Source organism: Quercus lobata, chromosome 3, assembly GCF_001633185.2.
Source record: "Quercus lobata isolate SW786 chromosome 3, ValleyOak3.0 Primary Assembly, whole genome shotgun sequence".
Lineage (NCBI taxonomy): Eukaryota > Viridiplantae > Streptophyta > Magnoliopsida > Fagales > Fagaceae > Quercus > Quercus lobata.
Genome location: NC_044906.1, coordinates 48,648,076 through 48,663,813, shown reverse-complemented (window position 1 = coordinate 48,663,813; position 15,738 = coordinate 48,648,076). Strand labels below are relative to the sequence as shown.

The window sequence follows — 15,738 nt, the reverse complement described above, 5'->3', positions numbered from 1 at the left end:
AAATAGGGCAAAAAATGAATTCCACTGTTTTCCTGCGTTTGATTTGTTCAAACATTTTACGGAAAATATGAAATGCCTTACAAAAGAAACACCTGCATTGCCTAGACGAACCTGTAACAGTACAAAAATAATCATCCACTTCAACATCAACAAAGAGCATCCAAATATACCCATAATATTTATATCAAAACGCATATACTGTACTTTCAACATTGGCGTTACACCTCCATGGTGTACAAAAATGATAACTTGGGCAATTGTATCGTCCCAATAGTACAAAAGACTACACATCCTACAATCAAGGTACGTAACTGTTATCCCTTGGAGTATAACAGTTAACAAAATGTACGTACCATTAGTATATGTCCAAGGTTAGAAATACATAAATAGCCTACTTACCGATAAATACAATTATGTCACATATATAATGCAATGATAGGTGAATAATAGTACTACAACAGATGACAATCCCTAAAGTTACCATCTACGTCAACACCAAATAGACAAATCAGAGTCGAGTGAGCAAATAACCATCCATTCAAAGCTTCCTTAGCTTCACATTCTTGGCCAGAAATCCCTTGGCTGCCTTTTCATTTTCACAGAAATGGTCAAAGGCAGTGGCGAGCATATCTTCACTATACCCGTCCGCCATCATAGCCATCACCTCAGAGTAAAGGCTGTTGTAATCAACATGCCCCCGGTTGATTTCTTTTACTGCCATAGCTATTTCCTTTAGTTGATCAAACAGATCAGTCAAAACACTCTCATCAGAGGGAGGTGCACGGCCTCTTTTGCGGGACTTCGAAATTGTGGACCCAGTGGTAGATGATTCTACCACATTCTTCCCTTTATCCACCACTCCTTCCTCCTTATTGTCAGCGACCATCTCAGTGCTCTCCCTATTGTCTTGCTCTGTGTCAATATCAGCATACGACTTAGCGAAGCTACTCGTGGCCATATCTTTCCCCACTACAATGGCCAATTCATCGTACATCTCTATCTTTTTGTTCAAATACTCCGCATGCTTACGATGCGCCTGTAAGGGAGAAAGGAACGTATAATAACAATGCAATAATCACTTCACTCATAAATTCAATACTCAATTCAATATAGATGCCATTAGATGATTTATGTCAATGATAAGCAATAAAAGTTGTTAGGAAACAGGGGACATAACCCATGCTTTATGGGATAAGTACAACAGAAAAATACAATGCATAAATGCTAGGACCAGATTTTACAATAGATCCGCACATGAAAGTTACATTTGAAAATATGTAAAAGCAATGGAATCCTAAAAAGAATGACATTATAAATTTCATATAAAGAGGGTACTTGAGCAGCCTTGTCTTGTTCTCAATTCATAGATTATAAAAGCCAAAAAAATATATTATCATTTATATTAAGAAAATATAGTTGGAAGCCATACCATGACTTCTTCTTGATAGGTCTTCACATCACATGTGATCATTTTCAAGTTATCATCCCAGCCAAACCCACTCTTCTTCCAAAGAGTTTGAATAGTGGTCCACATGGTCCTCAGAGTACGCATCTGATTCTCAACATATGAGGGGTGGCACTCTACCCCAAACTGAGTAGATATCTCCTTGGCTACAAAAGCAAAGGAGCTGGCCTTGAAAGTGTTTGAGGGCTTGTTGCCCTTTACAGCCTCTTTGGTAAGTAGAGTAAGCAAGGTCGTGTGCATTGGGGGCAGCCACTTGAAGTGCTTAGTGCCCAGCTTCTCTTTCCCTTTCGACATTACTACATATGAAAATTGTATAGTGAGAGTAGCATTTAATAATGAAAGTAGCATTTAGTAATTACGCTCTGAATATGAACAACATATCAAACACACATACAACCACGCTTATAGATGTGCACAACAGAACAAAACAACTACTGGAAATAACAATGTAATGCTGGAAATAACAATGTAATGATGAAAATAATTTTTCCTTACACCACCAGAAGTTTATAGTAAATACATTGTCCTTACAGAAAAGAAAAATACAGCACCTATTACAATCATAGAAATCTAAATAAAGTACTACTCTCCACTCCTAGTATAATCAGACCACATAGCTTGGCATATCTCATCTCTCTTAGCATTCCACACTCTACTGTCTTCAATGGAGTCCTGACGTGACTATGTTTCTTGATGGGAGCCACTAGACTCTACTTGGTTCATTGCAGCTTCCATAATATAGTCAGTAGGATCAACTACCATAATGTGATTATGAATGACACAACATGCTAACACTACTTTCATTTGGGTAGGAAAAACCAAAATGGTTCTGCTTCCAACACTAGAAAAAGTTTCTTCAACACTCCAAACTCTCGCTCAATGGTAGTTCTCAATGAAGAGTGTCGGAGGTTGAACAATTCTCGTTCATTCTCAGGAGGACGATCACTAAACTCTTTCAAGTGATATCGCACACTCCGATAAGGTGACAATATTTCATTTTTATTACCATACCCAGCATCACCAAGATAATATTTACCTACATATATTCAAAAATAAAACCAAATCACTACTATGCCTAGGAAAACGCACAAAATTTATTAAAGTAATAAACCCAAAAGGTGAAGTAATCCTATAATACCTTCAAGAATTGAAAATCCCCCTGACCTAGCAAATGCATCATTTAACACACATGAATCATGTGCACTGCCTTCCCATCCAGCCAATACATAAGTGAACTTCAAGTCAAAACTAATGGCAGCTAACACATTTTGCGTGGTTCCATCTTTGAGACCACAAAACCTTCCTTGTATTTCAGGTGGCACAGATGCACGAACATGTGTACCATCTATTGCTCCAACACAATCCTAATTTTCGACATACATAATGGTTTAAAATTACACAAATCTTCATGATTTACAAAAATACACAAGTCGCAATATTTACCTTAAAATATGGATATAACCTTCTACCATCCCTTATCTCTAGGGGTGTATCTTCGCTAGGCAGTCTTATTAGAGCTCTATATAATTTTAGGACCCCTTTAAGAATGGCCTTGAAGTATCTATGAACAGTCTCAGTCGATCTATGGAACCAACTACCAATTACACGGAACCTCACATTATGACCAATAATGTGTAAGAAAATTAGCACTTGCTCGGTAACGGACATGTGAATAGTCGGGCGTACATGCTCCCCCTCAGTGAGGATGTGACATAACAGGTGGAAAGCTATAGGCTTCATCCTAATCTGACTCACACAAAGTCTCTCACTTCCATGCAGAATACTATTTATGTAATGCTCTCTTTCGGCTGCATGATTAACATAAGGCACCCTAGGCAGTTGTCTACGCTGCAATTTCCTTACCAATGCAACCCCCCACAAGGAGGACAGATGCAACTGAGGCAAGAATTGCAGTATTGGTTTTTTTCTTCATCTAAAAAATCACAAACAATGTGGTCTAAGAGGTACGTAAACAAGCATACTATTGATTACACAGTATATAAAAACAGCCACAAACAAAAAACAGCAAAGCACACCCTGTCAATCAACACAACACCTATGATCTCTAACACAATCAATATATACAGCCATGCTCAAAGTTTGTTAAACCATCCAAATTCACATAAATTTCATAACAAGCCCAGTTCAAGATCAAGGGAAAACCACTGTGGCAGTGTGTCCATAATATTCACAGGTGCCATATACATTCACCAAAACATCCAAATCACATTGATATCATCCAACACAAAATTTATGCACATATATTTCTGTATAATTGTAACACCAACAAAAGTTAATTTCTTAAATAAATAATTAAATAAAAAATGGATAATTATAAAAAGTAAATAAATAAATAAATATGTATTTAAATAAATAATTTTATAAATAAATAAATATATACATATATAAATCAGATTCGAGATAATGAGAGTAGCTTTGGGTTGTTTATGGGTTTAAGGGTGGATTTTGGCTAGATGGGTTTGAGGGGATGTGGATCGGCTTTTGTAGAGGGTGGGTCGGAGGCGTGTGGATCAAAGGTGAGATGAGGTCGTCAAACTGAATAAAGGGTGGATCGGAGGTGAGGTGAGGTCGTTGGAGTGAAATAAAGGGTGGATCGGACTGAAATGGTGAGGTTGTCGAACATTTTCTGTTCAAATAATGGAGGAAACTCACCATGGGTGGATCGGAGGTGAGGTGAGGTCATTGGAGTGAAATAGAGGGTGGATTGGACTGAAATAGTGAGGTTGTCGGACAGCTTTTGTTCAAACAGTGGAGGAAACTCATCGTGGGTGGATCGGCGGACTGGAGGAAACTCAAACAGTGGATCGTCAGACTGTGGGTGGAGCTCGAACTGGCGTGTGGGAGAGGATGACCTGCATTTGGCGTGTCTTGCTCTGTGGAGCTCAGTCACAACTGAGCTTGGAGAGTGTCTGTGAGGAATGCGTGTGAGAAGTTTCGAGAAAGTGTGTGAGAAGTGTAAATGATTTGAAGGTAAAATAAAACCTGAAATGGTTTTACGGGCCTAGAGGGTTATTTTACGGTCAACGCGAAAATTGATTTCCGTTTGACCCAATTTTCTGTGCTTACCAAACACATAGAGGGGTGTAAAATGATTTCCTGAAACCCTTTTCAATCAAAACAAATGGACCCTTAGCAAAATTTTTCATGAATTCTACTTACGTAAATGCCATAGGCTATTTCCTCAAATAAATAAATAAATAAATAAAAGCAACTATTTTTATGATGGCCACCCGAAGAATGTAGGAGGTTAGTTCAGTAATTTGGCTCTAAAAAAAATTAAAGTTTAATTGAAACCCTAAAATTTGAGAAAGCCAAAATCAAGTGAAACTTGAGAATAAAGTTAAGGAAAAAGCAAAAATATCATTTTGACTTTTATATTTTAGAGTTACTGTTAATTTAGTCCCTATGTTGTGGTAACAATCAATTTGATTTTTGTTATTTTCAAGTTGTAATCAACCACACTCATAAACTCTCACAAATATAAACTAGCCTAAATCCTAATGGCTAGTACACATTGTTGCTCTCGCACTAACACAATAGACAACCAAGATGAAATTTTGTCTTCCAAGTTTCCAACCCTCACACACCCACCAAAACTATAGTCGTCCCACTCTATTTATAAGGAAAATTAATCCTCCATATTATTGTTATTGTTGTTGTTGTTGTTGTTATCAACATGACCTTTAATTATATCCAAAATAAAACTGATAAAAAGTTTCTCTTCGCTAGTGAAAAAAAAGGCTCTCCTTTTTTCTCCTAGGTCGTAGAAGTCGCCGTCCCTTTTTTGAAGGTGTTTTCTGTAACCTTTGGTAACAACGTTACCATAGGCTTTGTGGGTTATTTTTTTCTGGGGTTTTGGGAAACAGATTATTAATCTTCTACGACCCCTGTTGAAGATACAAACATGGACAATCTCACCAAGGCTTGGAGTTGTCTAACTCTATCGGATAGGGAGGGTTCTGACCTTTGTTTGGAAGAGGAAGAAGCAGCACCACAGTTCACCATTGCTGCAAAATTCTATACCAAACGTGCACTCAACATTGACGCAATTGCGCAAACTTTCAATCCGATATGGAGATCGAAAAACAGCTTTACAATCAAAAAAGAGGAAGATCATATTGTGCTATTTACTTTTGATAACAAAGAAGAGATGGAAAAAATCCTATCTACGGAACCGTGGAGTTTCGAGAAATACATAATGGCTCCAGGGGCGGAGGGAGGGGGGGGCAAGGGGGGGCACCTGCCCCCCCGAACTTTCAAATTTTTTTTAACTAATATGACCTGAAATACCATCTTTGCCCCCCCTACACAAAAGACAAAAAAAAAAAAAAAAAAAAAAAATCTCAATTAAGTAAATTCACATTACCTTTCCAACTTTCCTAGTAGCAGTTGACTTCTACTCCTAATGGTGGTACAATTCTATATATAAAATCAATGGCCCCACTTAGTAAACTTGATAGACTAGACCAAGTTGCCAGTAGAATTTTTTTTATGCTCTACCAAGCCGCCTGTAGAGATCTATTATTAAATGAATTCACCTTATTCAATAAAACCGTAGATCCCACTTGGTATTGATTAAAAAAAATAAATAAATAACAACTTTGCTATCCCTACACGGAATAGGAATCAGAACTAGCATAGAACTCTTAAAAAAAAAAAGTATATATAATGCAATCAGAGCATGACCTCCCATCAAAAAGAAAAAAATTTCTTTTCAAACCAGTCTCTTCCTTTGGATCTCAGAGTTTTTGTGCAGTTTTTAAAAGCATTCAAGTTGGGTTTTTAAGTCACACATTCAAATATTCATAGGTATGTATATTCTTAATACTTTTGCTTTAATTTATTTGTTTATTTAATTTTTTAAAGAATTAAATCATATGTTTAAACTGTTTATATTTAGATGAATTGATTTGACTATTTTTAACCATAAATTTATAATTCAAATTATATATTTAAACTATTTGTATTTATAATGATCTCTTAATTTGATTATTCTTAATCATAAATTGTAATTTTTTTTTCTTTATTTTAATGATATGACATATATATTTGTAGTTAATTGAGATTATAGAGAATCCTGATCATAATAATGAGTCCGGATCAAATCCTAAACGAACTCGTATCGAAGTGGATGTTGCAAATCTTCCCACGGATCCTGGTTTAAGAATAAAAATTTCTAACTATCATCCTAATGGAAGAGATCAAATTAGAAGGCATTATCTACAAAATAAAGCTTGTCAACCAGTTAACCATGATTTTCCACAAAGTCAATTTGGCAAAACAAAGCGTCGATTTAATCCAGTGTGGTTCAAAGAATTTGAAGGTTGGTTGGAATATAGCATTACCAAAGATGCTGCATATTGTCTATATTGTTATCTATTTCGACCTGATACTGGTGATCAAGGAGGGGGAGACTCATTTGTTACTGAAGGATTCAGAAATTGGAAAAAAAAAGGAGAAATTACAGAATCACGTTGGGGATCACAACAGTGCACATAATATAGCTCAAAGAAAATGTGAAGCTTTGTTAAACCAGAGACAAAGTATTCAAACAGTTATAAACAAGCAATCAGATGTTGAGAAAAGGGAATATCGGACTCGTTTGAATGCATCAGTGGATTGTATTTGTTTTCTACAACGACAAGGATTAGCATTTCGTGGCCATGATGAATCTAAAGACTCCAATAATCAAGGAAATTTTCTTGAATTATTACGGTTTCTTGCAAATCACAATGAAGAGATTGATAAGGCAGTTCTTGAAAACGCTCCTGAAAATCATCAAATGACCTCTCCTGATATCCAAAAAGAAATAGCAAATGCTACAGCTGTTGAGACAATAAATGCTATTATTAAAGATATTGGAGACTCATTATTTGCTATTATAGTTGATGAATCACGTGATATGTCTACTAAAGAACAAATGGCAATTGCTTTGCGCTATGTGGACAAATTGGGACATGTGAATGAGCGCTTTTTAGGCATTACACATGTTAATAATACATCAGCAGTGACACTAAAGAGTGCAATTGAGGAAGTATTTAATAAACATAGCTTAAGCATTAGTAGATTGCGGGGACAAGGTTATGACGGGGCAAGCAACATGCGAGGTGAGTTAAATGGACTAAAAACTCTTATTTTGAAAGATAATCATTCTGCCTATTATGTCCATTGCTTTGCACATCGACTTCAACTAACATTAGTTGCAGTAGCAAAAAATCACATCCAAATTGCAACCTTTTTTAACTTGGTTGCAAAGGTATTCAATATTGTTGGAGCATCATGTAAACGTCGTGATATTCTTCGCGAAAAACGTAATGCTGAAGTTATAGAAGCACTAAAAAATAATGAAATTTCAACTGGTCGTGGCTTGAATCAAGAAATGAGTCTAAAAAGACCTGGAGATACACGTTGGAGTTCTCATTATGGTGCACTTATAAATCTTATTCACATGTTTTCTTCTGTAATTGATGTGATTGAAACTATTATAGAAAGATGGCTTAGATTCTGATCAGAGAGCAGAAGCAAATATCTTAATTGGTTTACTCCAGACATTTGAATTCGTGTTTGATTTACATTTGATGAAAGGTGTGCTTGGCATAAGTAATGAGTTGTCACAGGCATTACAACGAAAAGATCAAGATATTGTGAATGCTATGAAGTTGGTTGACATTTCAAAGCAACGTTTACAAGCCATGAGAGATGATGGGTGGAACACTTTGCTAGAGGAAGTTTCTACATTTTGTGCAAAAAATAATATTGATGTTCCTGATATGGATGATTTATATCAACCTCGGCCACGACGAAAAGCTCAAAACATGAAAAATTCACATCATTATCAAGTGGAGCTTTTTTATACTGTTATAGATATGCAACTTCAGGAACTTAATAGTCGTTTTGAAAATTCTGAATTATTACTTTGTGTTGCGTGTTTAAACCCAGATAACTTATTTTCAGCATTCAACAAGGAGAAATTGATTCGGCTTGCTCAGTTTTATCCAAGTGATTTTTCAACAGTTCAAGTTTCTTTCTTGGATAACCAACTTGAGACATACATCCATGACATGCGGTCCACTGAAGAGTTTTCAGCACTTAAAGGAATTGGACAGCTTGCTGAAAAGATGGTAGAAATGAAAAAGAATGTTTCATATCCATTGGTTTACTCATTAGTGACTTTGGCATTGATCTTACCAGTTGCAACAGCTACTGTTGAAAGAGCTTTTTCAGCAATGAACATAATTAAAAATCGATTACGCAATTGAATAGGAGATCAGTGGATGAATGATTGCTTAGTCACATATATTGAGAAAGATATATTCAAAACTATTGAATGTGAAGAAATCATGTAGCGGTTTCAAAATATGAAAAATTGTCGAGGGCAATTGAGTAAAATAAGCTAGGTGTGAAAAAATAAATTAAAGTTTACATTTTATGTTAGATTCTGTATGACAATTACATTATCATATAGTTGTTTATTTATTTTGTTATTAATATTGATTAATTTTTTACTTCCAATCTTGTCTTTTAATCATGCCCCCCCTAATCTAAATTCCTGGCTCCGCCACTGAATGGCTCTACAACGTTATGATAAGGATGCTGATTTATGTGACATGAATTTTAACTTGGTTACTTTTTGGGTTCAGGTCCATGACATACCAAGGAGATTCAGAACCAGCAAGGTGGTTGAAAAGATTTGCTCAGCGATTGGTACCGCGTGTGAAGTAACAGAAGGCACAGAAGTGGAAGGGGATGGTTTTATAAGGGTTCACGTTACTGTGGATATCTCCTAACCTTTGTGTAGGGGACGTGTGATATCAGTGGCAACCGGCAAAGAACAGTGGGTCTCTTTCAAATACGAGCGCCTACCAAATATGTGCTACTGGTGTGGATGCCTTACGCATGCAGACAGGGATTGTGAATTGTGGATAGATAGTGAAGGAACACTGACAAGTGATTCAAAACAATTTGGCCCATGGTTGAAGGCAGCTCTGTTCACAGCAGCAAGGAAAAACATGGTGGTCGTCCCCGGTTTCTATTCAAAGAAAAATGGAGCTTCTTCTTCTAAGACACACTCAAAGGCCACTATGAACCCACCGGTGGTGGTGGTTTGTACGGAGGGCCCTATACCGGAGATAATTAGGCCTGAAACGGAAAGGGAGGAACCAAGGCAGCCTACATTCATAATCCCGGATATTCAGGAGGATATTGCGGGACATTCCAATTCAGGTATTTCGAACCAGCCAACTCCTCAAAATTCAATTTTTTCTAACCCAATATATAGGAACAACAGGTGGCAAACGAGTTATTTGAAGCAAAAATCCAGGAGATAGACCGTGACTTGTGCAAGGTTGAGTTGATAAGGGAAATGGTAGTGCAATCAGATCATACTACCAATAAGGAAAGCATCCTAGAATCAGGTACAAGTGATGAGAGACCTCACCAAGCAAAAGTCTACACACGTACTGCTTTGGCCAAATCATCAAATCAACAAACTCTATCACCTCTATCTGACATGTCCACTTATAATGTGCCACATGAGGGGAGGTGGAAACGGATTGCTAGAGCTGAAGGGGGGGCAGGCACAATCATGGAAAAGGCAGTGGGGGATAAGAGAATTAATAGAGATGGTGAAAGTCAACCGGAGTTACTGAAAGTGAGAAGACTGGTTTCTCAGGTGGACAAAGCAGAACAAATGATATTGGCGGCGGCTGGTTCCTAGCCCCGCCAGAACCAATGAGTCTTTTATGTTGGAACCGTCGGGGGCTTGAGAACCAACGTACAGAAAATCAGCTCGCAGACATGGTGTGGGCAAAAGATCCCTCCGTTGTGTTTTTAGCCGAAACATGGACGGACGAAGCTAGGCTAATTCAGATTCAAGATCGGTTACAATTTAAAAATAAATTCATAGCCCCTCGAAGAAATAAGACAGGGGGTTTGGTGATTTTTTGGAAGCAAGATTTTGACTTGAACATTGAGACTTTCTCGCAGAATCACATTGACACTTTAATTAATAAGGGCAAGGTAGAAGAATGGAGGTTCACAGGTTTCTACAGGGAACCTAATACACAAAATAGACATGAAGCATGGCTCGCCTAAAAACTTTAAAATCCAGAGGGTCGGCACCTTGGATTTGCGTAGGAGACTTCAATGAAGTAATTCGGCAATCAAAAAAATTGGGTGGGAGGATTCGGCCTCATGCACAGATGCAGGCTTTCCGAGACGTATTGAATGACTGTGGTTTCCTGGACCTTGGTTTCATTGGCTCAAATTTTACATGGCATAAACACTTCGCGCACTACACGGTTTGGGAATGCCTTGACAGGGCAGTAGCTACGGCGGATTGGTTGGAAATTTTCCCAGATACTATAGTCTACCATCTTGATGTTACATCATCAGAACATAAGCCACTATGGATAGTACCTGACGGTATGGACTATAGACAAAACCGGCCTTTTCGGTTTGAACAAATGTGGATGACCGATAAAGGCTGTGGGGAGACGATAGAAGCAGTGTGGAAGGATACATATGATGCAAATGGTGGGAAAAAAATTCTGAAGAAAGTGGATTGGTGTGGGCTGGAATTAACAAAATGGAGTAAACAATGTTTTGGGAGTGTACGTAGGGAGTTAGAGAAGAAAAGGAAACAACTTGTGCAAGCCGAAAAAAGAGCCATGCAAGGAGGAAGTGATGGACGTATGAAGCAGCTTGAGGTCGAGATTAATAAACTCTTGGATCGTGAGGCTCAAATGTGGGCTCAACGGTCCAAAATTCAATGGTTGAAAGACGGTGATAAAAACACTCGGTTTTTCCACAGTAAAGCCACTCAAAGACGTTGAAGAAATTATGTGAAAGGATTATATGATGCAGATGGGCAGTGGACAACTCACCTAGGCCGTGTGGTTGATACAATTGTGGGCTTTTATCAACACCTTTTTACATCAAGCAGTCCAAATGGCTTTGATGACATCCTTGAACAAATACCCATCACAGTGACCGAAAACATGAATAAGGAGTTGACAGGAACGTTTACAGCACAGGAAGTGGAAGATGCAATAAAACAGATGGCACCCCTCAAATCACCCGGCCCGGATGGTATGCCTCCACTCTTTTATCAAAACTATTGGTCTTTAGTAGGTAATGATGTTATTGAAGCTATCTTACACTATCTAAATACTGGTAGTCTTCCTAGTGCTCTTGGCCATTCCTTTATCACTCTTATCCCCAAAGTTAAAAATCCGGAGTATGTCTCACAATATCGGCCTATTAGCCTAAGCAATGTTTTATACAGAGTGTTTTCTAAGGTTTTGGCAAATAGGTTGAAAAAATTTTTACCACATATTATTTCTGAACATCAAAGCGCTTTCATGACAGAATGCTTAATTTCAGATAATATTATGGTGGCTTTTGAAACTTTGCACTATATAAGAAATCACTTTGCAAGTACCACAGGTTATATGGCTCTGAAACTGGATATGAGCAAGGCCTATGACAGGGTCGAATGGTTATATATGAGGAAAGTGATGGAAAAAATGGGATTTGCGGAGCCCTGGATTAAACTGATGATGGAGTGTATTACCACAGCCACATTCTCGGTTTTAATCAATGGAGAACCCCATGGAGATATCACACCTACTAGGGGACTTCGTCAAGGCGACCCCCTTTCACCATACTTATTCCTCTTGTGCACTGAGGGCTTTCATCGCTTGTTGAAGAAAGTTGAGACCTTGGGAGATATAAGGGGAGTATCCATTTGTAGAAGCGGGCCTCGATTAACTCATTTACTCTTTGCAGATGATAGCCTCATTTTTTGTGGGGCAAATGACAATGAATGCCAAAAGCTTTTGGAAATCCTAGCCATATATGAGCGAGTCCGGGCAACAAATCAATCGCTCAAAAACCACACTCTTTTTTAGCAAATCCACGTCTTAAGCTATGCAAGATTCCATTAAAGGTGCTCTAGGGGTGCAAGTGGTCCAACAATATGAAAAATATTTAGGACTACCATCCTTTATAGGCTGAGGAAAGAAGGCGAGTTTTGATAACATTAAACAAAGAGTTTGGAAAAAATTGCAAGGGTGGGAGGGGAAACTACTTTCCCAAGCAGGCTATGAGGTTCTAATTAAAGCTGTGGCCCAAGCCTTACCGACCTATACAATGTCATGCTTTAAACTACTTGTTGGTTTATGTCATGAGATAGAAGGTTTAATCAGGAAATTTTTTTGGGGCCAAAGAGGGATAGCCGAAAAATACACTGGATTAAGTGGGAAGACTTGTGCAAGCCAAAGACTCAAGGGGGGATGGGGTTTAAAGACCTCTCCAAATTTAACGACGCCTTGTTAGCAAAACAGACTTGGCGCCTGCTGCATGACAAGAGTTCGCTCTTCTATAGAGTATTTAAGGCTAAATACTTCCCCCATAGTTCACTCATGGAAGCGACTAACCCAAGCTCATCATCTTATGCTTGGAAGAGTGTTCTACGAGGCAGAGAAGTAATAAAAAGGGGGGCAATCTGGCGGATTGGAGATGGAAAATCTGCAGCTATTTGGGGGGAGCGTTGGCTTCCCAATAAGTTTGCACCTAAGGTGGTATCCCCGTGTGTGGCAAGCCTGGCTGATGCTAAGGTTAGTTCATTCATTGATCAAGAAAATAGAAGTTGGAAAGTGGAAGTTATTGATACCATCCTGCTGAATTTTGAAGCTGAAATGGTTAAAAAAATTCCCCTCAATCACACGGTTCAACCTGACCAGCTCTTTTGGCCCTTCAATCCTACTGGAGAATATTCAGTAAAATCTGGATATAAATTTTTGCAGCACGAAGCTCAGAACTTGCAACCGGGTCAGTCAAATACTGATCAACTCAAACCTTTGTGGAAAGCGATTTGGAGTTTACCGGTTCCGAGTAAGGTGAGGAATTTAGTTTGGAGAGCAACAAAAAATTCTTTGCCTACTAAGACGAACCTGGTTCAACGAAAAATCATCAATAGCAGTACGTGTGAAAGCTGTCAGCAAGCCAATGAAGACATGTGCCATGCTCTGTTCCATTGTCCAAAGCTGTCGGACTTGTGGAACAAAGTTCCTCTGTGGAATCACGACAGTCTTCGCCAGGCAGCAACTTTTATTGATCTAACCGATTGTGTTTTTGCAGATAACAGGGACTCGGCTCTCTTTTCCATGGTGATTTGGACTCTATGGAACCGAAGAAATAACCTCAGACTTGGAAAAGCAGTCATCTCCCTTGATCAGGTGCTGCATCAAGCCAAGGAAAGGTTGCGGGAATTTGCACTCCACAATACATTTCACACTATACCAGTAAGACGCCAACCAACGAGATGGCTTCCTCCGGATCGTCCACTTTACAAACTGAATTTTGATGGAGCATTGTTTGCAGCAAAGCAGTGTGCTGGACTGGGCGTGATTCTTAGGAACTCCGAGGGTCAAGCTATGGTCTCACTCATCGAAAGAGCTACGCTTCCCTTCACAGCCATTGAGGTTGAAGCAATGGCAGCCAGGAGAGCTTTACTTTTGGCTTTGGAAACAGGTTTTGATCGAGTGATTCTTGAAGGAGACTCGCAAGTTCTCATCACAGCCCTCCAAAACAATTCGTACACTTTATCCCATTTTGGTCATTTAGTTCAGGACATATAGTATCTTGCCTCTTGTTTCTCAGAGATACATTATTCCCATATTCGCCGGCATTGTAATATTGTATCTCATGCTTTAGCGAAGAGAGCAAACTCTATTTCCCATTATCAAGTCTGGATGGAAGATGTACCACCAGATATTACCTCTGTATTAGAGGCCGACTTTATTGGCCTAACTGATTGAAATGCAAAGTCTCGTTTCTTAAAAAAAAAAAAAATTGTTATTATCAACATGGAAATAACACTCTTAATTATTTCGAATTATTAAACATCTTTACAATTCTTTTAACCAATTCCAAAGCCAATTAGTAAAACCTCTCAACTATTTACACATTGGCTAGACTTAGCACACATGTTATAAACTAGCTTCAGTTCGAGTGAGAGACTCTCTTATTTCACAATAAGGCATACTAATTTTTTTCCTGTTTTTCTCCAGACAAAGCCCCCCCCCCCCCCCCCGGGAATGGGACAATTTTGATTTAGTATATAAAGCTTCGCTGCCTTTGCAGAAATGGTCCACTAATATTCCTAGCTTAAAAAGATTGATAATTTTTAGGCTAAAGTGAAAACTACATTCTTAAAGTTTAGAGGTATTTTGGAGTTGACATCTTAAAATTTCAAAATTTTAATTTTATCCCCCTTTTTTAGAGAGTTTCAATCTATGACGTCCGCGCTCCTGTATGGGCGGCGTAAATTTATGCTTAGGGGGTTCAATTGAACCCCCTGACTTGAATTTTTTTTTTTTAATTTTATATATAAAATTTTTTTACTAGTATAATTTATCCCTGAAGACATGTTTGTACACGCTGACTTAAATTTTGCACACCCTAACCGCATATTAACCCAGCCCAAAATCAAACAACAACATAGATCATGGGTGTCTCTAAAAGTAAAAGGAGAATGTTTGTAAGTCGTAGATGTCTCTCTTTATTATAAATATATATTATATATATGTGTGTGAGTGTGTATCTAATACTGATTGTGTGTGTTATTTTTTATTATGTTATTTGTGTGAATTGTGATGTATGTGGATGTGTGTTGTATACTACAAATATAATATAACTTTATATAATTTAATAGTTAGAAAATACAGAGGGTTTGTTATATTTGTGTATATTATTATCAAGTTATAATAACCTTTTGTTATAAAGTTAGTGATTTAAGACCAAAAATGGTAAAATTAGTAATTGTTTAAGCATTTTATTAGTTATGTAGATACTTAATGTATTATTTATGTATGGATGAATGTGGCTGTGTAGGCCAATTTAATACAATGACAATGGGTTGAGTTTTGTCATTTGATTTAAAATATTTTTTATAAAAAATTGACAAATAAATAATGACAACTTCATAAAAATTAAAAATGTTATACAAACTTAATAAAATAAAATGGTCACACTTACCAACATTGATAATAAATAATGACAATTGATAATAAACTATCTTGTAATGATTTTAAAATATGAAAACTCAAAAGAAAATTATAAACTTCATATATTTGTGTTTTTTTTTTTTTTTTCGACAACTTAATATATTCAAATTCTTTCTTTTAATTATTAAATTTTGTTTAGTTTAAATTTCTTAATGACCCCCTTGAACAAAATTTCTAGAGCCG

At 37.5% G+C, this 15,738-nt stretch overlaps 1 pseudogene; it reads left to right on the top strand.

Annotated features, from left to right (window-relative positions):
• Positions 1-5,390: 5,390 nt before the first annotated feature.
• Positions 5,391-10,202, top strand: LOC115980988 (annotated as a pseudogene).
• Positions 10,203-15,738: the final 5,536 nt, after the last annotated feature.